The 26,539-nt window shown below is 42.1% G+C and overlaps 1 pseudogene; it reads right to left on the bottom strand.

Annotated features, from left to right (window-relative positions):
• Positions 1-14,533: 14,533 nt before the first annotated feature.
• Positions 14,534-14,787, bottom strand: LOC114217811 (NADH dehydrogenase [ubiquinone] 1 alpha subcomplex subunit 3 pseudogene; annotated as a pseudogene).
• Between the last annotated feature and the right edge of the window lie 11,752 nt (positions 14,788-26,539).

Raw genomic sequence — 26,539 nt, 5'->3', positions numbered from 1 at the left:
TCTGGCTCCCGACCGTGTGGAGTCTCCAAACCCAGCAGATTCCTGCAGTGCACTCCTGCACCGCTCCTCCCGGGGGAGGAAGGGGAGTCTCCCCAGATCTGCTGCTTGTTGGGTCCCTGCTGGAGGAGCAAAGGCCCGACTGTGCTGCGGATCACGGTTTATGGCAACCCCGAGTTGAGAGCCTGTGCCTCGGCCCTGTCTCTGCAGCCGGCTTCCCCACTCTGATACCTGGGAGCTCTGCTGCACTCAGTCACCCCCAGTCTTCCTGTGACCCCGAGGGTCCTGAGACCACACTGTCCCGCGAGGGTTCCACCCCCCGCTTAGCCACTGGAGTGACGTCCCTCAGCGGAGCCGACTTCTAAAAGTTCCAATTTTGTGCTTCGCTGCTCTATCACTTGCCGGTAGCCGCCGACGGAGGCCCCCTCCCCCACCATCTATCCTCCCAAATATCGCCTTGGATTCACTTCTCTCCACATCCTACCTTCCAGAAAGTGGTCGCTTTTCCGTTCAGAGAGTTGTTGTATTCTTTTCTTTGATCTCCTGTTGAGTTTGTAGGTGTTCAGAATGGTTTGATCCCTATCCAGCTGAATTCCTGGAACTAGAAGAAATCCAGGTCTCCTACTCCTCCACCATCTTGCTCCGGCCCCAATAGTAGGGGATTTTAACACCCCACTTACATCAAAAGATAAGTCATCCAGACTGAAAATCAATAAGAAAACATCAGGCTTATATGACACATTAGACCAGATGGGCTTAATAAATATACAGAACATTCCACCCCAAAGCAGCAGAATACACATTCTTCTCAAGTGCACATGGAACATTCTTCAGGGTAGATCACATGTTGGGCCACAAAACAAGTATTAATAAACTCAAGAAGAATTCATTATTAAAAGGTTGAAATTATATCAAGCATCTTTTTTGACCACAATGATATGAAACTAGAAATCAATTACAAGAAGAAAACCGGGAAAACTGCAAATACATGGAGATTAAACATGTTATTCAACAACTACGGGGTCAACAAACAAATCAAAGGAGAAATAAAAAAAAATACCTAGAGACAAATGAAAACAGAAATATAACATACCAAAATCTACAGGATGCAGGCCCCACCTGAAGAACCAGGAGAAACCTTAAATAAATAATTTAACCTCACACCTAAAGGAACCAGAAAAAGAAGAACAAGTGAAGCCCAAAGTTGGTAGAAGAAAGAAGATAAAGATCGGAGCAGAAACAAATGAAATAGAGACTAAAAAGACAATAGAAAAATTCAATGAAACTAAAAGCTGGTTCTTTGAAAAGATAAAGAAAATTGAGGATCCTTTAGCTAGACTCACCATGAAAAAAAGAGTGGGGGGGGTCAAATAAATAAAATCAGAAATTTCATTTCTTTTGAGAAGTTACAAATGATACCACAGAAATGCAAAGGATGACAAGAGATTACTGTGAACAATGATATGCCAACAAATTGGACAAACTAGAAAAAAAACGGATAAGTTTCTAGAAATTCAAAACCACAAGATATCATCTTACACCTGTCAGAATGGCTATTATCAAAAAGATAAGAAGTAACAAGTCCTAGTAAGGATGTGGAAAAAAGGGAACCTTTGTACACTATGGATAGGAATGGTGCAGCCATTGTGGAAAACAGTATGGATGTTCCCCCCAAAATTAAAAATAGAGCTACCATATGAACCAGCAATTCCACTACTAGGTATCTATTCAAAGAAAATGAAAACACTAATTTGAAAAGATATATGCATCCCTATGTTTACTGAAGCATTATTTACAATAGCCAAGATATGTGTCCCTCAATGGATGCATAGATAAAGAAAATGTGATACACACACACACACACACACACACACACACACACACACACACACAATATGGAATACTACTCAGCCATAAATAATAATGAACTCCTGCCACTTGCAACAACACAGATGGACCTTGAGGGCATTGTGCTAAGTGAAATAAGTCAGACAAGAAAGACAAATACCACATGATTTCACTTACATGTGGAATTTTAAAGATTTTATTTATTTATTTGACAGAGAGAGACACAGCGAGAGCAGGAACACAAGCAGGGGGAGTGGGAGAGGGAGAAGCAGACTTCCTGCTGAGCAGGGAGCCTGATGTGGGGCTTGATCCCAGGACACTGGGATCATGACCTGAGCCGAAGGCAGATGCTTAATGACTGAGCCACCCAGGCACCCTACATGTGGAATTTTAAAAACAAAGTAAAACCCAACACATAGGTATAGAGAACAGATAGTGGTTGCCAGACAGGAGGAGGGTTGGGGGATCTGAAATAGATGAAGGGGATTAAGAGGTACAAACTTCCAGTTACAGAATAAGTCACGGAGGGTGCCTGGGTGGCCCAGATGGTTAAGCAACTGCCTTAGGCTCAGGTCATGATCCTGGAGTCCCGGGATCGAGTCCTGCATCGGATTCCCTGCTTGGCGGGGAGTCTGCTTCTCCCTCTGACTCTCCCCTCTCTCATGTGCTCTCGCTCTCTCTCTCTCTCATTCTTTCTCTCAAATAAATAAATAAAATCTTTAAAAAATAAAAAATAAAAATAAATAAAATAAGTCACGGGGATGCAATGTACAACATGGGGAATATAGTCAATAATACTGTATTGACTTTGTAAGATAACAGATGGTAAGTAGACTTATCGTGGTGCCAATTTTACAACATCTATAATGCTAAATCACTATGTTGTACACCGGTCTATATAATATTCTATGTCAATTATACCTCAATAATTTAAGTGAAAAATAAAAGGGCCTGTCTGACTCTAAAAGAAGGTACAATACAAGAACAGACTAAACTATTGGCTCTTGTGGTAGCCAGTCTCCCCCAAGGAGGCACATCTCTCAGTTCTCACTCCCTTGTAAAGCCCACTCACACTGATCAAGTGCAATGGAAGTAAAGCTTCCGTAGTCTTTCATCTTTCACCTCTGAATGCTCACTCTTGGGATGCATCTCCTGAGAACCCGGCCACCATGCTTTGAGAAGCCCGAGTTGTCACCTGGAGAGGCCATGTTAAGTTGCTTCAGTGGGACAGCTCAGCTGAGCCGTTGGCCAGCAGCCAGCATCAACCGCCAGTCATGTGAGTGAGCCTAAAGTTTGGCCAGCCCCTTCAAGTCTTCAGATGACTACAAGCCTACCCAACATCTGACTGCAACTGCATGAGAAACCCTAGGTGAAAACTGTCCACCTATGCCCAGCTAACCCAAAGACTCACGAGAGATAATAACTGTGTTCTAAACCACTGAGGCTTAGGTCACTATTCTACAGCAATAGATGCCTGAAGCAGTTCCTTTACACACAATGCGACAGACAGGGAAATCCTAAAAATCACTAGTAAGGCATCTTTTTTTTTCTTTTTCTTTCTTTTTTTTAATTAATTTTTTTTTTTTTTTTGAGAGAGAGAGAGAGCGCGCACACACGTGAGCAGGTGGGGAGAGGTGGAGGGAGTGGGAGAGAGAGAATCTTAAGCAGGCTCCATACCCAGTGTGGAGCCTGATGCAGGGCTCGACATCACAACCCTGAGATCATGACCTGAGCCAAAATCAAGAGTCGGGCGTTTTAACCATTGGAGCCACCCAGGGGCCCCAGGAAGGCATCATTTTAAAGTAAGTTCCATGCAGTTTAAAAAATATATGTAGCACAACTTGAAAGAGAGAGGTATGAATTTTTGTGGAGTAAATGCTGGTAAACTGGGAGGTTTACACGAGGAAGTAACCAAAAGAATCAGACATCAAGGACACTAAGGGGAAATAGAAACTGTTCAAACTTAAACTTAATGAACGCCCAAGGGTATTCATTATGCACGTCACCCCAGCAATAAATACTTCAGAAGTAAATCAAATGGAGGACGATGCAGAAGAGAGAAGAAACACAAAGAGTAATCAAGGGGAAGAAAGAGGCATATGCTCTGCTTGGTACAAAACCATCTGGAACACAGCAGAGGAGGGTGAGGCAGTGTTAGATGAACAGAATATCATGCTTTGGAGACTATAAGAGATTGCCCAAGTCATTCATAGGAATAACAAGCAAAGTTAAGAGGGATAATGAGAAATGTTTCAAATGTGCATGGAGAGGTCAGAGCAGGAGCCTCAAGGTCTGGGAGTGACAAGGGAGGGCTTTTATGAACAACAGCAGCAACATGAGCTAATGGAGCAATTATCACACGATAATCAGGCTTCCGTGCTAAATGTTAATAGTCACTGCCCGGCTTGGGCCTTAGAGTAATTCAGCCAGTTACAAGATCTTAGCAGAAATTGTCAAGATCTCTCACTGGGTCCCAAAGTTCATAAAGGTCGCTGCTGGCGACCTGGTTAAAAAGAAGCTTTGGATTTTATTCCTTCCTTCAACGATCACAAAGATTAAGGAGCAAGTGCCTGAGTCAGACTCACTTAATCCAGGAGGAGACATTTGATGGAAATCAAGACTGGCTGAGAATGGGGGTTCTAATGACCTCAGGGAGGGAGGACCTCACTGTGGAGCAGGGACATTGCTTTGGAGACTATTTCAGCTCTGCGTGTCCCCGCACTGTCATAATGCAGTCTAGTATTACCTCTTCATTTAAGTCTTCTGCCAAGCCTCGAACATAGCAAGGTAAATCAGGTGGAGGTTATTCATCATATGTAAAAATTAAATACCCTTAAGAGAGCTTCTACTAAATACCAGACATTAGGCTAGAAGTTTTACATACATTAAGTTAATTCCAAGGATCATGAGATTGTCATTCCTTACTCTGGTTTTATAGGTGAAGAAACTCAGGCTTAGAGTAGTTAACTTACTAGCCCAAGACGACAATCAGTAATAATAATAATAATAACAATAACAATAGCATGTCTTCTATTGAGTCAGGCTCCATTCCAAATGCTTTCCCATATACTAATTCATTTCACTCTCATAGCAACACTGTGAAGGAGGTGCTATTACTAACCCATTTTAACCGCCAAGTAAATGGTGCAACTGGGATTCAGTCTCACCCTGAACCACCTCACTATATGGTCTCTCGAGCTGGAAGTCCATGACTGGCTGACTCCAAAAGCCTATATTCTTTTCTTGGCAGCCCACTTCCCCCATGACTTCTTTAGTAAGTTTCCAATATATAGGAATCCAAAATTAAATCTCCATAACATGATAAGTTCCAAAAAATTACCCTGAACACCATCCAGAGCCTTGTAATTAGCTACATAGATGATGTGCAGGAAGATGACGCCTACTGCCCATTCAGATCCTAAACTGATGCCCAGTGTCCTCGTTACCAGTCCCCTAAAGGGAAAAGGGATCCTGACGAAGACCAACTGTGAGAATGTGGAGTTATCTCTGAAAGTCAGAACTAAGAATGGCTCGTTGAATTATAGGTGAAGGGAACAGGGAATGGCTCACTGACAAAGTCTATATCCTGATACAAGATATACTGTCAAGATTAGGAAGGCAAGTAATATTATTTTATTGCAAAATAAAGGGGCAAGAATCCAGGTGCAGCGTGAGATGCGCTTCTCCACCAGGTCGTCCCTACACCAAAAGACTCTCAGAGAGTCTTTCCTCCCCTCTAAATGTGCATGCTGCCTGGAAGCTGACAGCCTTCACATTTTTTTAAGATTCCTTTTTACCAGGGCTCCTGGGTAGCTCAGTCGGTTAAGCATCTGCCTTCAGCTCAGGTCATGATCCCAGAGTCCCAGGATCAAGTCCCACATCGGGCTCCCCGCTCAGTAGAGAGTCTGTTTCTCCCTCTGACTGTCCCCCCCTCATGCTCTCTCTCTCTCACTCACCTTCTCTCAAATAAATAAATAAAATCTTTAAAAAAAAAAAGAAAAGTACTCCTTTTTTTCCTTAAATTCATTTTCAGGCAATAAGAGTCACATGATTGAGGGTTGTTGCCGAGGTTTTTCTTTTTTTTTCAACAACAATAGAAATGACTTAGCTCCTGAGTTAGTAGAAGCAAACACCCTAATACCTAAGGTAAATGTCAAGGCCCAGAGCCCAGCGACCCGAAGTTTTATATAACTTTCTCCACCAGGTCGTCCCTACACCAATAGCCAGGTCCAGGGGAAGGAGGAGCGTTTACAACCAAGAATCCTAAACAAGTATCATTTAGTTCCTCCCCACATGCTTTGCTCCACAGACTTGGCCTATTTCCAACACAGTTCTCACTTGCTACCTGCCAAGGAATGTGTCTTCAATACACACAGCCCAGAAGGCTCAGCACGAACACAGTTTTCGAGCTCTCCAAACAGTATTTAAGAGTCAGAACAAGTCTTTGTAGAATCTACAAAGAGAGGTATATCTCTGGGAATCAACCAGAAGAATGGATCAAAAACTGAAGAGGTATCACAACCGAAGTAGGGTTAATAGTCACCCTGGGGGCAGAGGGCACAGCAAAGAGGCCCTTCTGTCCTTAGGGAGAGCACAAGGAAAGAGCACTGATTCGCGTATCCCTATACACACACTACACACGTGCGAGCCCGCACACAGGCACACTAACACACCAAGCTCCAACTGCCCCAGCCCTCCCTGGCTGTACACTCTGGGGACCTTTAGGCTGAAGGGTGACCGTACCCTAAGCTGACCAGAAGTGAGCACTGAAGCAGGAATCCTATCCCCACCTGTTAACGTGCCCGAGTAGCTATCAAGGCCCCTGTGGTGTGTGGGGTGAGACCCAGGATGCCTGGCCTCTGTAGCCCCAAAACTTACCTGCCTAAAACAACAAGCACTTATTATTACATATAAGTTCTGAGGGTCAGGAATCCAGGGACAACTGGGTGGTTTTGGCTCAGGGTCTGTCACGAGGTTATACGGTCAAGATACTGGCTGAGGCTTGACTGGGGTGGAAAAATCTGCTTCCAAGACGGCTCACTCCATAGCTGTTGGCTGGAGCCCTCAGTTCTTTGCCACATAGACCTCTACGTGAGTTTGTTTGAGTGTCCTCACAACATGGCAGCTGAGTAAGGGATCAAGAGAGAGCACAGCAGAAGTCGTAATATCCTTTATGACCTAGCTTCAGAAGTCACAAGCATCATGTCCGCAGTATCATGTTGGGTCACACAGGTCAGCCCTATCCAGTGTGGGAGGGAAAGCCACACAGACATGCATTCCAGGAGGCCAGCACGGGCCTTCTTAGACTCCGGCTCCCACACCTTTACAACTGCATTTCTGCCAGATTCCTAGCATCCAACCAGTCTTCACTGCTGGGGCCTTGCTGGCATCCTAGTTCTTCTGCCTGGTAGACCCCAAACTGCCAACTCAACAGTGATCACTTGGGACTTTTAATACTTGTATATTGTTTGAAACTTTTATAGTAAGAATATATATAAATTAAAATGTTTTTTTAAGATTTTATTTATTTATTTGAGAGAGCACGAGTACGGGGAGGGGCAGAGGGAGAAGCAGGCTCCCCACTGAGCAGGGAACGCAATGCGGGACTCCATCTCAGGGCTCTGGGATCATGACCTGAGCTGAAGGCAGATGCCCAACTGACTGAGCCACCCAGGCATCCCTAAATGTTTTTAAAATAAGATACCGATTGATCAAGTTACCCAAATAATTTTTCTGGTCCTTCCATTGTTTATTTATTATTATTATGAAATTTAAGACTATAATTTTCTGGATTTCTTACTAACTAAAAAAGATTTGGGGTACATATGCCACTATTCAGACTCATTAGATTTCTCCATTTTAATTAAACTTAACTACTTGGTGACCACAATTAGTTATCTTTGCATGAATGTACTTTAAGAATATAGTTACTATTTCTAAGTTTTACCAACTTGTAATTATATAGAGGTCATATTAAATACTTAAGAGTATTAAGTTGGCTACAAACACTAGAAGATCCAATGAAAAGTGGCTCAGACAATAAGGTGATTTTATTCTCTCACAGCTCATGAAGTTCTACATCCCTTCTATATCTGTGTGATTCAGTAGCTCTCTGATGCCATCAAGGGCTCAAGTTCCTTCCATATTCTACTGTCACCCTCAACAGGTTGACAACTCCCTCTCATAGTTGCAAAATGGGCTGTGTCCATGTCACATCCTCACAACTACATCCAAAACAGGGGAAAAAAATCTCTGCATCTTGTGCTTCTCATATTTAAGAACTAGAAACTTTTCCCACAAGTGATCCAGAAAACTTCCCTTTTGTTTCTTCTTGGCCAGAAGTGTATCCCATGGCCATTTTGTTTTCTCAGCAAGAAGGGTGGAATTACTCTGATGGCCTCAGACTAATCAAAATCCACCCATTGCCCTGGAGCTGAGGGTGCACCCAGCCTCCCCTGAAGATGGTCACTTGATACCTGAACTAATTGTGGAGGGTGCTAGCTATTAGACAGGCCATCAGTAATGTTGAGTCCATGGTTTCGGTCCTCCCCAGTATACTGCCAGACATCAGCCTCCTCTTCTCAACCCCTAGTATCACTCGGTATTTCTGGGAATCCCTGGATGCTGTCTCATGAATGCTCAGGAAGAAGCCATGACATGATCACCTCCCTACAAAAAAAGCACTCCTGGGCCTTCCCGCTCTCCCCAGGACTCACACCCAACCTCCACAGTGAAGTGAAATAGCAGAGGAAGTTTCCTGTTCACCTTAGTCTAAGGCATGTTTCTTGAATCTTCTTTTCCTATCCAAGAATTGCTCTCTTCCCAGGATGACCGACAGTGAGAAAATCCACTCCCTTCAAGGGAAATCTCACCTGTACCCACCTATATGGCATGGAGTTAAGTCTTGTCCTGTGGCTCTCATGAGACAATCACATCAGGAAATAATAGTTCAGTATTAGTAAAGTTGGGGTGACTCAGCCTGGAATGACATCATGTGCAGGACATCAACAGTGCAGCCAGTATGACTTAGGCCAAGCCAAACTTGGGTCATTGTCAAGGTCTACTCCAAGCACAACATGAAGTTCAGGCCTGCCTATCTATCATTTTGCGATTTCTAGTTCCAATGGCCATAAGCAACTATTTAAGTAAGAGCACACACGTAAGGACAAGCAGTAACAAAAGGTGGGGGATGGCACATTTTTTTTTTCTGTACAGGGCTGGATGGTAAATATTTTAGCTTTGAGGCCATACAGTCTCTGTCTTAACTACTTGTTTTTGTAGTAGGAAGATAGCCATAGATGATATGCAAATTAATGAGCATGGCTGTGTTTCAATAAAACTTTATTGACAAAACAGGTAGCAGGCCAGATTTGTGCCACAGGCCACAGTTGAACAAACCCTGATACAAGGCAGAGGGCAGTTTAAATCCAAATAGAGAAAATTTTTCCCACAGAAAAATAAAGATATCTTGAAATCTTTACTTTGCTAAAATATATACATGATTTTCATTAATAATATTTAAACCTTTAGGGTCAGGAAAATCTTGAGTTCACAGTTTCCTCCCCCCCCAAAAAAATGCATGGATACCTAAGATTTTTTTTTTTTTATATAGAACAAAAGTCCCAAAGCCAGGTTTAAGCTTTCGCCTCTTAGGAGATAGACACTATTTTACATTTTAAGTGACAGTCTTCCCAGTTTCTGAAAATAAATCATCAAGCTTAGAAAAAAGTTAGGTTTCAAGTTTCAGCCAAGACACCATATTACATCAGTGCAGCTCACTGTTGGAAAGCAAAGTACACTCTAGAGTACTGGGCAGGCTCAAAGTCCCATGCCAACCTCCAGCAAACATCTGATTCTATCACATACGTTGTAGAATAGAGAAGCCGTGACAATGCCCAAGAATGTTGCAGGAAGAGATAAAGCTCTGCATCACTTCCAGTCTGCAGACATTTGCTGCCCAGGATCATCTTCTTCCACTTCATACACTACAAACACATGTTTTGTCAGAGAATTGAGTTCCAAACTGAACAGATTTCTAAACTGCTTATTTTACTACATGATTTTACTCAACATGCACAGATGCTCTTCTCACCACCTCCCTGGAGAAAACAGTAACTCATCCTCTGCTACCAACGCAGTTCTAGCAGGAGGATTAAGTCCAGGAAATTTTAATCTCCTTTAAAATAATGCCCATTGATTGTTCATAGTAAGCACTTACTGTCCTGATCCACTCTTGTGTGTACTTACTGAAATTTATTTACCCTCTCCCATCATCAATCATGGAATCCCTGCTCAGAAAGGCACTTAGGCGGTATCAGTAGGCTCGCTGTTCAAAACCTCAGAAAAGCCCTGACTTAACTAGGGACCAGCACTTCGGCAGGTGTGTTCTCCCAGATGTGGAGCAGATGCCAAACACCCCAAACATGTAGACAAACTAGCAAACGGGAGGAACTGACTGAAGCCAACTTCCAAGGAGATCGGTGAGTGGGTAGGTGGTTTTCTTTTTTTAATCACTGAACTATGTAAAAGGAAAAAAAGTATTAAATTTAACAACTGCCTCATATTGTTGTAGGAATAAGGCAAGTCATGGCTTTCAGCCTCAATCCAGGTCCAGATATACACCTTCTGGAAAGTGCTGTGATTGCCACTATTTTATCATTAGGGCATGTCAAGCAGCCCTGGGGGAGATAAAGTAAGTTGTAACAAAGAGAGACCTGGCACATTTAACACCAAACTATCAGTGTGTGAATCTAGCCTTCTTTAGCTCTCAAGAACATTGACATCAGATTCTTTCCCATCTGTCTTGACCTGCAGCCTCTCTCATATGATTCTTTCTTTCACTCCGACTTCTTCATTTCAAGCCTCTAAAACAGTTTTTTCAATACTCCATGGTATAAAGTCAGGTGTTGAACAAAGTGATTTCTCACACTTCCCCCTTCTATTTCCTAGTCCCTGTTTCCTATTTCCTGACATGGATGGTAAGGAACCCCCTCGTTGGGGGTGGCATGGCAACCCAAGATAGAAACATTTCTTCCCGGGGCGCCTGGGTGGCTCAGTCAGTTGGGTATCTGCCTTCAGCTCATGTCATGATCCCAGGGTTCTGGGATCAAGTCCTACATTGGGCTCCCTGCTCTGTGGGGAGTCTGCTTCTCCCTCTCCCTCTGCCCCTCCCCCAGCTTGTGCTCTCTCCTCTCTTGCTCACTCTCTCAAATAAATAAATAAAATCTTTAAAAAAAAAAAAAGAAAGAGAAAGAAACACATCTTCCTGCCCTTCTTCTTCCTGAACACATCTGATTTAAACATATTCAACAACAGCCCAAGTGACGACTTGACCCTATCAGACTCCCTCTGACCATGACCCCAGGTCTAGGAACCACATTTTGAGAACCTAGGGAACTTCTCTGGGGCATGAGACCATGATGGGGACTAATAGAATCACCTGGGAACTTCATGGAAGCAAATTCCGTGAAGACAATTTGGCACATCGGCCTCCACGTCAGGCAGGAGCAGGATTCACCTGCTACCAGATCCAGGGTTGAGTCAGATAAGGCCAGGCCTGGGAAAATAAGTAGATCCTAGAGTTCAAACCAAGACTGCAAGAGGCAATGAGCCTTGTAATCCCAGCCCAGAGTTGGAGCCATATGACCTGTGTTTGAATTCTTGCCCTGCTCTCTTACTTTGACCATGGACAAGTCCCCTCCTATAATTAAAATAGTTTCTTCCTCTAGAAAATGGTGTTGGTAATCCTAGCTAGAACCTCAGGGAGTTGAGGTAATCCATGAAAACCATGCAAAGTGTGTTTGGAAGATTCCAAATAGGTTGACTGTGAATGCTAAATAAATTCCTAGCATGGGAATAAGGCCAAGACTTGAGCCTTACTGGACTAAAACACCGGCAAAGCCCTGGGTATAAAAGCTTCGCCTACACTAGGAAAAGGAGATGAGATACAAACAACACCTTGGCCAGAGGTGAAAGTAAGGTCTGTGGCACAGATCTTCTGCCTGGCTGGGAACAAAGTATCTCCAAGTGGTATGCACATTTACCATGTGGTTGCATTTAGGAGATCAGGTCTCAGATTAGTCAGAGGAGACCAGAGTTCGGGGCAAGGTATCAGCTGTTGGAAAATCGAGGTAAAAGACAGAATCCAGTTGTGCTGCCAACATCAGAAGGTGAGCAGATGACTATGCAAAATTAGGGAGCAGCTGATGGAGGACTGGGCCCAGGTTCCAGAGCAGGGCTAAGAATGCAGCTAAAAGTGATGCATACAGAGAAAGGCTAAGGAATTCAGCTGTAACAGTCAAAGAGAGGAAGAGCAGAGAGCAAACAGATGAGGGTATCTATAGGCTTCCAGCTGCTTTGGGCCACACCTATGCCTAGCAAGCAATATGAAATAGTCTACAAGGCCCAAATCCCCTCCCCTTAGGACTAAGCAGAGTTGAGATCTGCCCTCTGTTACCCCTCTTCCTATCTCTGACCACCCAGCCTTTGGATTCTACCTGCCTAGATCTCTAATACTTGTCTTGGCTGATCACCCTGAAATTGACCTCTCATCTATCTACACCTGAAGTCTACTCCTCTAGCTGGAATGACAGTCCCTTGCCTTTTGATCTGGCCTGTCACCTTGCTGCCCACAATGAAAAGATCAAACTGTGCTGAAGCTTGTGCCCCACACACCTTGTGGTGATGAGTGTCAATGCTAATGAGCCAACTCCACAATCCATTTCTTCAAAATAATCAGTGCTCTAATAATATTCATAAAAATGGTTTTCATATTGCCCAAATAAGGATGCCTTCCCTTTGTTCGCCAATTCCAATTGCTTAGCAATGGCTGTCTGGGGTGTGTGCGTATTTTTAATTATTTAATTAATTTTCTTTTTATTGGTTTTTAAAATATTTTTTAATCAGATAAACATGCAAGTTTAAAGTTAATAGTCAAATAATTCTACAAAGTTTATTACAAAAAGATTCTTATCTCCATCAGCCCCATACCCCCCTTTCATGAGGTAATTACTTTCACGACTTTTCACCAATTAAATGAAATTGGTCTCTAAGTCTTTAAATAACAGTTTTGTAAATCTACTGCTTAGTTGTGTTTTTCTTCCAGTCTTACATTTATTGACCTCCTATTATAGTAAAATTTAAAGATTTTATTCTTTTTCTTTTCTCCATCTCACTGTACTCATGCACCTTTCCCATCTTTTCATCTTCCCAAAATAATTATAGTTTTGTAATTTTAGATAGAGCAATATTTGGAGTTTATAGTATCATTACTATATAAATACTATTCACATGTAATAACTAATTATTTTTCCTTTTCTGTGCAACTTTTTATTTTCCCTGGAATTAATAATTGCCTTATTATCTTCATTTATTTCATTTTCTATGTACTTATCATTAATTTAATACCTATCTTTGACAGTTGTCTAAATCTCTTCTCAAAACTTCCAACACATGGGATAGTCTATTAATTTCATCTTCCTAAAGAAGTGTGTTCAGGAACTTTCTAATCTGTTCCATACCTCTATGCCTGGTACACTCACTGTCTTCCTGGTGTCTCCCTTCACTGTCCTGTGGACTCCTTTTGCTCCCAGCTTCCTGTGTCTCATATCTAGGTTTTTCTTAGTTTATACCTTTATTTTCATAGAACACATCTACCAGTCACTTCCTAAAAAAAAGATATGTGGGAAGGAAATAGTTTTGAGAATTAGTACGTCTGAAGATTCCCCCCACATATCTAACTGATCCTTTGAATGGGTATCAAATTCTAGATTGGCAATAATTTGGGAGCATATTGCTCTATTGTTCCCTACATTCTAGTTTTGCTTTTGAGAAGTCAAAAGCCATTCTGATCCCAATCCTTTATGTGACTTACTTGTTGTCTTTCTAAAAGCTTGTAGGATCTTCTTTATCATCAATATTCTGAAATCTCATAATGAAGAGCCCTTGATGTGGGTCTATTTTCATCCATTTTGAGGGTCCTTAATGAGCCCTTTCAGTCTGGAAGCTTACACCCTTCCAGAGGAATTTTTCTTGAATTGTTTGGTTGATGAATTTCTCCTCTCCATCTTCTCTATTTCCTTCTTCAGGAACTTTCATTATTCAGATGTTGGACCTATCGAACTGTCCTTAAATATTATTTTTATTAATATCTCATCCTCTACTTTCCAACTCCTTCTATTTTTGCTTTATTTCAGGGAGATCTACTCAACCTTATCTTCCATCTTTGTACCAAGCTTTTCATTTTTGCTGTTATATTTTTAAATTTTAGGAGTCTATTTTTTATGCACTGAATATTCCTTTTTAAATAGTATTCTTTCTTATTTCATTTATAAATAGTATTCTTATTTCATGCAGGCCATGTCTTCTCTCATTCTCCATATTAATGATACACCTTAATTTTTAAATTTTCTTCTTCTGTTTAATCTCTGTTTCTTCCAAGTCGCTTTGTTTCTGTTTCCTTCCCTCTCTCTCTATTTCCCTCTTTCTCTCTCAAATGTTAGAGGCTTTCCTCAGTGTTTTGTAATCTTTGGTTTTCTTCTCATATTTAAGCGGGGACTGAAAATGTGATTTTAATACAGGCTCACTCCCAAGTATGATATAATGGTTACCCTTTTCTTTTCACCTGGAGTCACTTTTCATATGTTATTGGCCACAGGGGAGGGGGCCTCCTCCATGTCACCAGAGATGCTCACAATTTCTTCAGCCCCTCCAATCTTGGGCCCTGGAGGTCCTGGGGGTGGCTGGGCACATGGGGCATGTTCCCATCATCTTGGAGGGGCACTGGACAGTTGTAGGCTGTGGCTTGGTTGATCATCGTAGCATATTTGGTGAAGGGGCTGAGGAGGGCAGAATTATAGTGAGCCCCCCAATGGTGAAGGATGTGACCAGCACCATCTCCTTGGCCCAGGCATCCTTGAGGTAGGCAGTGGGTCTCCCAGCCATCTTGGTCATGGCGGCAGCTGTGGTGGCAAGGATATGATGTTTATCTTAAAGAAAGATCAGGATTGTTTCTGTATCTCATTAATCACTTTCTATCATAGTCACCAAGAAGAATTCCATTAGTGTCACATAGAACAGTGCATTGGTTACTGTTAAGGGCAGGAAATTAGAAATAAATGAGCAAAGTCCATAGCAGGTTAGATATAAGGGGTTAAAAAAAATCATCAGAAGAACTCTCTTCCAAGGTTTCTGGAATTATCAAATGTCTTTCCACTGAAGTTTTTAAAGAATGAAGCAGATAAACTGCCTTTCCAAATGACATAAGGACTGAATTAGCCAACACCCTCACCTGGAATTTGAATTAGATACTCTTCACAAGACTGACTCACTGTACTATGTAGAGATGCTAGCAATTGTCCCCAACCACACACCTTTCTTGGAAGAAAGAAAGTTCACATCTCTGGAAAGAACAGTCCTGTTCACCTCTGTCCTCCACCACACCTGAATTGACCATAAATGGACCTAACTCAGACTGGGCCTCTCTGATTCTCTCTCTTGGGATATGGTAAATAGGACACTGAGAAACAGTTAAATAGTAGGGAGTCCCTGACTAAAAGTTTCAATAGGGTCAAAGCCAGAGTTTGTACCATGCCCAAACAAATTTAAAAAAACAATAATCCATGAGACAGAAGAGAGAATGCCAATATGTAGAAAGCAGTAGAAGCAAGCAGATTTACAGAAGAAGCAGAGATAAGAAAAGGCATAGTGCCCCCAAAGACTGAAGAAATGGTTTTGGAAACTGACTTTCCAGATGATTTGGTGTATGTCCCTTACCTCCCCTGCATCCTTTCAGTAAATTCACTTTGTACTTGAGCTAGTGTGTATGAGCTTCTGTTCTTTGTCATCAAAGGATAAAATATTCATCAAGTATAATAGTCTGGACCCGTGAAGAAAAAGATGGCACATCAAACATGGTAACAGAGGAAAGTCTAATAAATGGATTATTTACAAAGAGGGACAGAGTGTAAGTAAACCAGCCTCAGGTCTAGCAACAACAGGGAGCTCTTACTACCATGTAGCTGAAAGGGCAAGAGGAGGAAGCATCTGTCTTAGTCTGGAGAGAGGAGGGACTTTCCAACAGGAGCTATGGTCATGGGCGGATGGACACAGACAACCCACAGCAACCTAGCAGGAAGGGAATCAAGAGAATAAATATCCTGACTTACTCCCTTCCTGGCCTCCACATACCATAGATGCCCCCTACTGTCAAACCCACTAAAAGACAGAGGGCAAAGGAGCCTCCAATGTAGTCAGTAGGTGGAGAAAGATGGTGAGTAGACCTGGAGAGAAAAATGGAAATACCTAGCACACAAAGAAACTTCTGTCCACATTTTCTGGGAAAACCTAGCTCTCCTCTCTTGAACCCTGAGTAACTTCTTTTTAGCCTCTCTGCTAACCAAGGGAGGAGGAGCACAACAGAAATTCAAATGTGTCCCAGTCAAAGTCAGCTTCCTCATAGATCACTCATCTACTCATTCTCATTTAATTAGAAAGTAGCACCAAGGGATGCCTGGGTGGCTCAGTCAGTTAAGAGTTTGCCTTCGGCTCAGGTCATGATCCCCAGGTCCTGGGATCGAGCCCCACATTGGGCTCTCTGCTCTGCGGAAAGCCTGCTTCTCCCTCTGCCTGCCACTCCCCCCTGCTTGTGCTCTCTCTCTTTGACAAATAAATAAACAAAATCTTAAAAAATAAAAAAGTAGCACCAATCTTTCAGTCATAGATAAGACATTTTAGTCGTGGATTTCCTTCAGAATTTAGAAATAGAAATTCCAGGTTATCCATTTATGAGCATACATGAATACAAATATATGGAAAGTCCATTTCATTTTCCTGCAGAATTTCCAAGGCAAAGATATATGCCTTCTACTTCTCTCCTTGCTCCCCCGGAACATCTTATCATCGTATGCAGTAATTCTCAAACTATAGGGATAAAGCTTAAAATAATCAGTGAATGAGAATGAACACACACACACACACATATACACACACACACACACACACACACACACACACATCCTCCTTGGATGTCAGAGGCCACATAAATTAGAAGCTTTCTCTTGGAGAAGAAGCTCAAAAAAGCAAAATTCTAACTTAAGGATATTATATTTTCTTCAAATTAACCATTGCTCCTAATGAGAACATGTCTAGATAATCTTAAGTTATGATAGAAACTTGGCCCAAGAAGGTCAGAAGTTCTAGAACCACCCATGTGGCCCCATAATGTCTTCATCTCCACAACAGGCCCTGGCAGAATTCTGTCAGGGCAGGTATTAGAGGTGCCAGTGAACCTCGATTGCATATCACCCCCCCCGCCTGGTCTTTGATGAGCAGATAAGATTGGTGATGAGCCTTTCATCTTTAGGTCATAGTTCAAAGCCCTGCCTCAGAGTCATAGTTAAAAGCTGCTCCTTCTGGAGACGGTGGGAAATGAGTGGGTGCACTCAACCCACCTCTTCCTAGATGAAAGCTCTTGAACAAAACTACCCCAATACATCTGGCACTAATTAATCAGTGCAGATTCCTGCGGTGAGGAGAAGGGAGACTGGGAAGAAGCTCTGAACTCACAGAGACTCTGGGAGAGAGTTTGGCCCAATTATGGCAAAACACAAAACAGCCTGGAAATGTTACTTTGAAATTGCTAACTCTAATCACAGGATCTCAAAGTGTAAGAAAGGCCTTGTTTACATTATCTTGGTGGGCTGGGACCACAGGAATATTAACATTCTCCCTTCGTAAGTGAGAACCTTTCCATGCTGGGGTGATACTCCTACATAAGATTATAATACTGAAGGTTTGCATCTGCTCAGTAGGATCCAAGTCTCCCAACACCCAAAGCCTTCCAATTAGTTGTATTTTCCACTAATGAGTACTGATGTGAATGGGCAGATAGCAGCATTAGGTTATAAACTCTTGGCAGAACTGGTCTGCATGCCTTCTTAATGTCTGGTGCTAAATTATCACTCAGATCACCACTAGCACAGGCCCAAAGAAAGACAGAAAACAGACAAAGCTGGGAGGCAGGTGGTGAAGGATAGAGCATAGGTAATGTTACTCTGTCTATCTCACGGGGAAAGCCACTGGGCCAACAGGGAGATTAGTCTAAACAAAAATAATGGTTGCCCATAGCTACAGGTCAGCAAGACCCAATGTGCTAAAGCACACAAGAGTCTGTGTCCTCCTGTGGATGAGTCCTATGGAAAACAGGGGAAGGGTCAAACTCAGGAGATTCAAGAGGCTGCAAGGAGATTAGCAATAGATACCATTTATTCACCACCCCGCCTTTTATTAAGATAAATAAAAGTAAAAAAAAAAAAAAAAGATAAAGTAGACTTCCCTGGTTGGCAGATTTTTTGCAAAACTCCAAAAATGACATTGTATATTCTCTCTCTACTGGAGAGAATAGAGGAAAGGGACAGTTGGGGAGAAGAGTACCAATCAGGTCATAGCAAAGTTTTAATCTGTGAGATGAAATTGTGTTATCCACTGCATCCTACATTTGGGACTAAAAATGCCCCCAGATCTGGCAAAAAATATCTATTAGAATTTTCTTTGAATTGACCTCTTGCCCAGTAGATTGCAAAAGAGTGTTTGTATTATGATTTCATTTTATGTAAAATTATAAATACAAATATAGACATAGATGCATAAAGAGATGACTGGACCAGTGTAGAAGTATGTAGAATAGTTATATCTGAATGGTAGGCTTTCAGGGGACCTCATAATTTTCAACATTGTTTGATTTTTCTACAATGAATATGTGTTATCTTCATAAACAAAAAAAGCCATCAAAATAATTTTCCTTAATCATAAGCCAGCATATTCAGAAATTTTATTAGACAAGCAAGAGAGAGAACATTTATTAAATGCCCCCCTTGCACTCGGGACTGTGTGTGTCACAAACCCTGTGAATTATTATTTTTCTTTTACATATAAGAAACAAAAGCTCAAAGAGTTTGACTAACCTGATCAAGACTTCTGCAAGTATTATCAACTTTTCGGCAAAGCAGAAATCCAGAGCTGGCTACTTTTCCCCTTAGCTTGAGAAAGAATCCCAGGAAAAGAGAAAGTCTGGGGTGGAAAGAGCCAGCCTGGGAACTGACTCTCAAAGTGCCCCCTGAGCCTCCTTAATGGCAGAGCTGGGCTTTGTGGATCCATCAATACAGAGCACGTTGCCCTCCTAGGAGAGGCGTGGCCAAAACAAATGAGAGCAAGATGTTTTGTGATCACTGAGTAGCAGGAATAGCTGTGAGGACTCACATGCCACCCATGACATGGTCTGGAGAACATCCACAATGAAGGCAGCAGACCATTACTTGAAGTCCAACTGACCCTACATCAAAGCACAGCACAGAGGATCAAGAGCCTAGGCTTTAGCCACGCTCAGAAACACTTGAAATAGCCACGCTTCTCTGAGCTCCAGTTTCCTCAGCAGTGAAGCAAAAGAGTTTGCCTAGAAAATCTCTAAAGACCTTTCCGGTTCTAAGGAATTCTATAATCCATGATCTAATTCCAACCATGGCTTCTCTTGGATTCATTCAACAATTGCCCTAGCATGTTCAACTGGTCCACCAGACATTGCTTCGGGGCCTAAAATTACGTGTGCTAACTCAGAGATGTAGAACGTCTTTTGTAATCTGCGTAGGATTTTGCTACCTACTTAGCTTTGTTTCATAACCCACAATTATCTCTGAAAAACAGACAAATCTATTTACTCTCTATCATCTTTGTTCCAAATGGGGCCAATCTCTCCCTCCCCTTCATATTAGAAAATCCCAAAATCTCAGGTGGGAGTCAGGATAACTCAGGAGATTTGGCAGGATGAGCTTGGACTCTTTCCCACTGGGTTCCAAATGCTTTATTTCCTAAGAGCTGCTTTTGTAAGGCCAGCAAGAAAGGCTGAGTTAATAGTTCGAATTTATAAATAGTTTTTGCAAATTAAACAGAATTCTCTATCTGAAAGGCAACCAGTAGAGTGGTTCTGTCTCCTATATTATTTGCTCACAAGCAAACATTCAAAATGCCAATGAAAGCCCCTTGATGCAGCAGGTAGGCACTTTCTTATCAAAACGGACCAGAAGAGTGAGCTGAACCACCCAGAAAATCATATATCCGCCCTTTAATAATATTAACCAGGAAAATCTCAGAGACAATGATAGCACGAACAATTATAAACATGGGCTGCAGATGGCTGAACACAATAGTCAAACTCAATTGCTATTTGGAAAGAATAAACCAGAAATGAATTTAAATATGTGGTTCAGAGGTCAGCTTCTAATATTTCATCTGGTACAATCCACAGCCTGCTTTCCAGGGTAGGTGGGCAAAGAACCCAAGCCTTTTGGATAAGGGAAGGGCCTTCTCCGATTTGGAAATTCTGCATAAACAGCGTGAAGCCAGTCTTCAACCTCCTGTGGAGGCATGATGGCCCAAAGATGCACTCACTTCTCCCTCGCTCCTCACACTTCACGGGGCAACTGGTGGCCAAGGGGTATATCTGAAAGCTTGCTCTTCATGGTCTCTGAATAGTCATTTGCAGTATTCAGTCCAAGAAATCATTTTCTGAAGTCTATTTCATAGACTTTAATAAGTTCTCTGTTTCAAAACAACCTTTGAGGGGCGCTTGGCTGGCTCAGTCCAAAGAGCTTGGGACTCTTAATCTCAGGGTCATGAGTTCGAGCCCCATGTTGGGCATAGAGATTACTTGAATAGATAAAACTTAAAAAAAAAAAAAACTTTTGAAACTCTCTGTTCAAATATATTTCATGCATTCTTATTGAGTCATTCCTTTGACAAACCCTGTGTTATCTGCCTGCTCGGTAAAATATGATATATTTTAACTGGGTCAAGGATATGTGTGTATTGTTTTCTTAGAGAATTTTTTTTCATTCCTAGAGACATGTTATATCTAAGGGTACATCCTAGTCCAAGTTAATAAAAGAGTCTGTTTGCCTTCCCTGCCTTGGCATGTCCCACCTTTCAAAGAGTCTAATGAGTGACTCATATTTTTGGCTGACTTTTTCTTGAATATCAGGTCTTCTCTGAGTAAGCAACCCATCTTCTACACAGATACAGCATGCCTGCCCACTCACCCATCCCATCCTAAGTGCTGTTTGTCCTGCTTCCTCTGATAGGAAAAACTGTTCATTCAAATTCTGTCTTCCCACTCACTTCTTAAGCTCAGAGAATGGGTGGGGTTGAAGAATTTGATGGCACCGGCTCTGAGATTCATCCTTGTATCTCTACTTTTGAACATGTCATGACTAAGCACCCGAAGACTCTAAACCCACTTATGATTGACTTTTTGCCTCCACAGATGCTTTCAAACCTGATTCTAAATGCCAACATTTAGATGTTGCAAGGAGCTTTACATACTCAAGTAGACAGGAAGGGAAGTCATGTAGAGAATCAGTGTGGCCAGTACTGCTCATCTTCCCCTTTACCCAACTCATCTCCAATTCTCTCCTCCTTAAGGTGTTACCTGTTCCAGGAAGCTTCCCTGGCCCCAACACTACCCACCTTTGGTTATCTATCACTCCTTTCTGGAGGTTTAACATCACTATCATTGCATTTAATTTCACTGTATTGTAACTAGCTGTTTATAGGTCTATTTCCTCAATGAAAATGGGAATGAAGTATTTTTCATTTTTGGTGTCCTGTGCTTGATCCAGTCTAGCATGTAAAAGGCATCCATTCAGAGTGAGAATTAATGGTCATTAATGTTGTTCAATGGCTGTCTGAGTCATTTAGGAAAATACGAATTTCAGACTCCAAGGCCAAAATGTATGCAATTAGTGAGAAAAATATCTGAGAGCCCTCTGTAGAAACTTAAAAAAAAAAAAAATTATAAATGGCTGCTGGTTCTCGCAGGCATTCGTGCATATATTTCACTCTGCCTTCTGTTAAGATCGACTATTTATATGACCCAGTAGGCTCCACCACCTCAGCTACCACCTCACGTATCTCCGCAGCCACCTCTACCACCTCCACAACCCCTGCACCACTCCTTCAGCCTCCTCCATCACTGCCAGTGCAATACCCACTCCCACAGCCATCTCCACTGATGTTATCACCTCCTCCACTGTCTCCACGCCCTCTACCACCTCCTCCGCCTCTTCTACTACCTTGACCACCTCCTTCACAACCTTCTTGGTTACTGCCTCCACCACCCCGAGTACCTCCATCACCTTCTCCCCCAACTCTTCTTCCACCACCTGCCTTCACCATCTTCATTATCATCTCCATCTCCCCCTACACCTCAACCATAAGCTTCACCACTGTTATTACCACCACTACCTCCACCACCAGCTCTACTGCCTTCAACTCCACTATTTTTACCATCTCTTCCCCCTCCATCTCCATCTCTCCCACTTGTCCCACTTCCTTAACCTCTCAGACTACTTCTTCTCCCTCCACTACATCCTTCACCTCTGTCTCCTTCTCTGTCACCACATCCTCCACTCCCTCCACCATTACCTCCCTCTACCTCTTCACCTCCTCCATCATCACTGGTGTTTCTCCTCTTCAAGGATCATCTTCCTCAAATACATTTGGGGGATATAAAGGAGACTGATTTTGGGGCACCTGGGTAGCTCAGTCGTTAAGCGTCTGCCTTCGGCTGAGGTCATGGTCCCAGGGTCCTGGGATTGAGCCCCGCATCGGGCTCCCTGCTCGGCGGGAAGCCTGCTTCTCCCTCTCCCACTCTCCCTGCTTGTGTTCCCTCTCTCGCTGTGTCTCTCTCTGTCAAATAAATAAATAAAAATCTTTAAAAAATAAAGGAGACTGATTTCATAATCCTTTCTGCTTATTCACTATCTCTTGCTTTCTTTCCTGCTCCCACCACTTTTGTCATCTTTCCACACCCCTCTACCCCATAGACATCTTTGGACCTATTATAAACCTACAAGTGATCCTGCTCTTGACACATGTTTAAAAATGAAATTGGTTTGCAAAGCTTCACTGGAAGTTGTGGAAGCTTGGGGCACAGGTCAGAGAAGGCAGAGAATAATAAAAGTGTGTCCTCCCTGTCCTTCAGCAGTGAGCATCTCTGTTCTACGATTCTCAAACCTATTTCTACTGTTGTTCCCAAACCACCACTAGAAAGGGTCCCACCTGGGGGCCATAGAGTAGAAATGTAGGATGATTCTTCCCTCTCTTGTAGGCCTTGAAACCAAAATTTTATACAAAAAAAAGTACAACACAAGCTATTTCACCCACTGACAATGACTTTAACCAAGGCAAAACAGCCTAGAAACAAAATACAACCTAAACTAGGCATGCTGCCTGCTCCAAAGATAAAACTGGAGTCTGGCCTACAAATCAAAAAGGTCCATCCATTCCCAAGTGGTTGCACTCTTTCTTTCATAGATGCATGAACATTACAGCAGAAAAATATTTAGCCTTATGTTGCATGTGTTTGTGATGATTGAGAACAACACAGTAAGAACTCAAGGCATAACAAGATATAAATACCAAGGGAATTTGCCATAAAAATCTAACTCATCAAGCTCTCTGTCTCCTGTGGGAGATTTTGATGGGAAGGGATGGAGATTTTTGGGTGTTATAGTGGCCACCAGAGGGAGGTAAGTTTGAAGGATGAACAAATCCTAGATCTATGTAACCCCCTGGAACAGACGATACACAGATAAAACAAGAACTTCCATAAAAGTCACTTGCATAAAAGTCAACAACTAGTTCCAATGCCACCAATTTGGCTCCTTCTTGTTTCTGTAATTTTGAATGCTAGGTTTAAAGGGAAAAAAATGAAGAAACAAGGACCTGTATTTTTTTCAAACAAATACAAAAAGTTTTAGGTACTGAATCTCCATACCCAAACTTAAGAACATTCGGAATAATGAGTCATATTGAGCTCTACATTTTATTCTCTCACAAGGTGGAACAAGGAATGAATATAGAAAAGAGGAACTTTCTAAAATTGTAATGATCATCACCATGTTCTAAGAAGTGGCATGTTGAGTGTTAACCACCTCACTATGGATGTGACTGAGGTATATGCAGGGAAAATCTTGTTTCCAGGGAGATCCTAGGTCTTCTTTCTTAAATCTCATCTGGTGACAATGACAAGAAAAACTTGTGGTTGTATCTCTTTTATCTCTTTCAGTTTAGTAATGTTATTTAAATCAAACTAAAGGTTCAGTATCACTGACTTTAAAGAATTAGTGGCAAGCATTTGCCATGCCCTCTGCCCAGATCCACATCCCTCACTCCCTTGTGCTGTGCAGGTCTCAGCTCAAGTCAAAATCTTTCAGAAAGGCCTGGGGAGAACACCCCGTCCAAAATAGCACACACCTCCATTTACCTGTCATCATCTGTCCTCTCATCTTACTTTATTTTCTGTTCTCTCTCTCTTATTCGTTTTCTTTTTCTTATTTACTTATCTTACACTGCTTTTTTTTCCCTTCTTATTGCCACCCAACATTTGTTGATCTACTCACCAACTCCTCCCCCAAGAACAGAAGTTCCATAAGAGTTTTCACCCCTTTGATGTCTATTTTTGTTCACTCACAACTGTACCTCTGCTACTTAGGGTGGTGCCTGGCACAAACATATTTACTCAATAAACAATTAATTAATTAGTACATATTTTATAGAGGAAAAACCTATAGCCTCATTAAAGGAAAAATTCTCTCTCTAAATAATACAAACTGTTAATACGAGTATAAAAATCATCACTGAAAACTAAAATATGCTTTTGTACATTTCCTCAACTTCAAGGTTTTAGGCCAAAGTAGGTCAAGATCACCAGCTCCTGTGTTTGTTTCTTAAGGTCTTTCATTCTACTTTTCTTCTGAGTTGATGAAAATGAATTCCACCCTTCATGCTCTCCCAGGCAGCTCTCCATCTTGGCTCTTTTTCCTCCTTGAAGGAAAATAGGAAGAAAGAGAAGAGAGACGGGGAGAGGGGGAAAGGGGCTTGAGGGATTATCAAGAGTGAATGATCAGGAAAAATGTGGCCTAGTATGGGGGTCCTTACCTCCAATCTCTGCCTTCAATTTTTTTCATTAAAAATTCATCTTCCAAGATAATCAAGATGAGGCAGGGAAAGATTTAAGGGAAAATCTATACTTGAAAAAAGATCCCATCTTTTTATTTATAAGACTTTGAAATGACCCCATCTGTAGTTTATAATCCTTATAAAGGATAATATCCTTACAAGGATAGACAATTGTGGGTGAAGATTATTAAGTGGGAAATTATCTGTGTTAGAATATAAATATGGGACACCTGGGTGGCTCAGTCGGTTAGGCAGCTGCCTTCGGCACGGGTCATGATCCCAGGGTCCTGGGATCGAGTCCCGCATTGGGCTCCCTGCTCAGCGGGAAGCCTGCTTCTCCCTCTCCCTCTGCCTGCCATTCCACCTACTTGTGCTCTCTCTCTCTGACACATAAATACACAAAATCTTTAAAAAAAAAAAAAAAAAGCTAGGGGTGCCTGGGTGGCTCAGCTGGTTAAGCGACTGCCTTCGGCTCAGGTCATGATCCCAGAGTCCCGGGATCGAGTCCCACATCGGGCTCCCTGCTCGGCAGGGAGTCTGCTTCTCCCTCTGACCCTCTTCCCTTTCATGCTCTCTATCTCTCATTCTCTCTCTCTCAAATAAATAAATAAAATCTTTAAAAAAAATAAAAATTAAATTAAAAAAAGCTACACATCAGATCTATTTAAAAAAGAAAAAGAATATAAATATATAGGAAGTAAGAACATATGGTCACCTTGGTACACTTGCTTCAGTGATGGGCAGAGAAGTCAGTGGCCAAAAATATTCTGACCTTAAACCTGGAGTGGAAGGTTTGGGTATGCAGGAGCTTTGTGTGTGATGCTAAAGTTATCTGTCACAGTTGGAAACCCAGGCAACGGGGAAGATGGCCTCACAGAGCAAATAGTAGCTGATATTTTTCAAGTATTTTTTATGTTCAAAGTGATTTTACGGGCTTAATTCATTCAATTCTCAACAACAAACCCATGAGGTATTATTATCACCCCCACTTATAGACAAGAAAACTAAGGACCAGAGAGGCATAAGCCCCTTGCCCATGACAACACAGTCAGCAGGAGCTGAAGCTGGTCTTCGAACCCAGACAGTCTGGCCCCAGAACCCACATACTGAGTCCCTGCTTTCAGTGAAGATGGGCTGCCCTGTGGGGTGTAGGCTTTAACTGCTGGGGTCTGTGTCCACAGGCTAGTGCACATCTTAGCTGTGCATCAGGAGTAAATAAAAGTATCATCAAGAAGGCAGCCCACGAAGGACCAAAAACAAACAGCTTCCATCAACTACTTGGAAGAGTGCCCTTACTGTCCTGTCCTTCTCCTGCTAACACCACACTTTTGGTCTTACTTGTAGCCCTCCTCTCCCTTTCCCTCCCTTGAGTTCTCTTGGTTTAGGCGGGGAGGAAGAAGTAGGGAGATAGGGTAGGGGTACAAGCTATCTCTTCTTACCTTTGAATCATCCTCAGGTAAAAAACAAGTCCAAGAGTATTCTGCGGAATTTTAAAATTCTTTTCAAAACTAATACATAAGGGATGACAAAGAAACACACAGTACCTGAAACACTTATGAAACATTTCATGTTTTCCCTCTTTCATACAAGAGAAAAAAAACAAAAACAGGAAGGATACTCCCACCCTTAATGTCATATTCAGGTAAGAGAGGCCTTGGAAAAAATACCAGAACTCCCTGTGTTA

Source organism: Eumetopias jubatus, unplaced genomic scaffold (genome assembly GCF_037043125.1).
Source record: "Eumetopias jubatus isolate StellerSeaLion01/CBP00866 unplaced genomic scaffold, mEumJub1_p1.0 scaffold_7, whole genome shotgun sequence".
Classification (NCBI taxonomy): domain Eukaryota; kingdom Metazoa; phylum Chordata; class Mammalia; order Carnivora; family Otariidae; genus Eumetopias; species Eumetopias jubatus.
This window is presented reverse-complemented; position numbering and strand designations above follow the sequence as displayed.